Below are 1,655 nucleotides of genomic sequence, written 5' to 3'. Positions count from 1 at the left end.
AACCCTTTATCTTACTCAGCCACAATCTCTGCTGGTTTTCACAGTCAGAAAATTCTAGAGATTTATCTTCCAGGATTGGAACCCTGGGTTGTAGAGCCTGGTGTGGGTCTGGGACCTCTTGCTCCTCAGGAAGCACCTCTACAGCCAAGATATCCATCCGAATTTATCTATTTCTTTCTATTTATCTATCTATCTATCTATCTATCTATCTATCTATCTATCTATCTATCTATTTATTTATTTATTTATTTATGCCTACAGCACCTGGTATTCCTAGGTGGTCTCTCATCCAAATACTAACGAGGCCCGACCCTGCTTAGCTTCCGAGATCAGATGAGATCGGGCAAGTTCAGGGTGGTGTGGCTGTAGACTCCATCCTAATTTTTAACTGCCACATATGAGCATGAGTCCAACCCATTTCGTGTCCCCACTTTTCTTACCAGTTTTGAGGTGGCTTCTCCTATATGTCCTTAGTTTTAGCTAGACTTCAGTTGATTCTCAATGATGATGGTGCTGTAGTTTAGTTATAATTTTGAGGTGATCATGGGGGAAGGTGAGCACAGCATTTACCAATACCGCCATCTTGACTAGAAACTCTTCATTCTATTTAATAGATAATATTCTGGTGTTCTGCTTTGAGAATTACATCAAGCAGCAGGCAACAGCAGGGAAAGTGGCTTAGACAAGATAGAAATTTATTTATTTTTCACATAAAAGATGTACCAAGTTAAGCTGTCCATGGCTTGTACAGAGGCTCCACAAAGTTCTCTGGAATGTAGACTTCTTTCTTTGCGACAATATAGTAGTCTAGCCATCGCATACAGATTTTTGGCTTCCAACAGTTTTGGAAAGGCTCAAGGTCAAAAAAACCTTTCCTAAAGGTCCATCTTCCTTTTAGGGGCTTTAAAAAAAGTCCCAAACAAAAACTTTGGTTTATATATCATTGGCTGAAGGTCAGCACTAGGACTACACTTACCTGAAGGGAAGCTCGGAAATGTGGTTGTTTAGCAGGGAACATGGCTTACTTGAATAACATTGGGATTCTGTTCATAAAGAAGAAGAGAATGAGTCTGTCACGGACCATAGCAGTTTCTGTCATTCCTTCTTTATGGACTGCTCTATTGTGCAGGGGTTTTGCATTTACATAGAATTCTTTCCCAAAAGTATCAGAAAGGTGTTCCTACAGATCCTTTTCAATGGTTCCTATGACTTTGATCTCTCTCCTCCATCCAAGGTAAGGTAAGCTCATGGGAACATTATTGGCTAAGTTCAGGCCATTCAACTGTTGGTACAGAATTAAGCCTCTGGCTTAACCCTGAACAGGTCAACTGGAACAGTTTTACACAGGCATGGATAGTTAACTCTTCTAAACTGATATTTCTCTTGACTCACTTTCTAGTCTTCTTATTGCTGTCTTCAATGAGGTGACCCAATGTCAAGCATGTTCCTGTCAATAATTGCTATTTAATCTGTATTTGCAGAATGAACAATGTTTTTCCTTCCTAGTCCATTATGTTTTCTACAATTCACACTGAAGTTTTAGGAATCCCTATGATCACAATTTTTATTTTTATTCGTGGTCTCCAAGAGGCACAGCTAATTCTTCAAGTCCTACTCTGAAATTATAAGTTTTGCTGGCATGAACTAACACTACA

The 1,655-nt window shown here is 39.4% G+C and overlaps 1 pseudogene; it reads right to left on the bottom strand.

The window, feature by feature from the left end:
- Window positions 1-252: 252 nt before the first annotated feature.
- Window positions 253-371, bottom strand: LOC112475512 (annotated as a pseudogene).
- Between the last annotated feature and the right edge of the window lie 1,284 nt (window positions 372-1,655).

Source organism: Pteropus alecto, unplaced genomic scaffold (genome assembly GCF_000325575.1).
Source record: "Pteropus alecto unplaced genomic scaffold, ASM32557v1 scaffold51, whole genome shotgun sequence".
Classification (NCBI taxonomy): domain Eukaryota; kingdom Metazoa; phylum Chordata; class Mammalia; order Chiroptera; family Pteropodidae; genus Pteropus; species Pteropus alecto.
The sequence above is the reverse complement of the archived record's forward strand: the minus strand, read 5'-3'. Positions and strand labels throughout refer to the sequence as shown.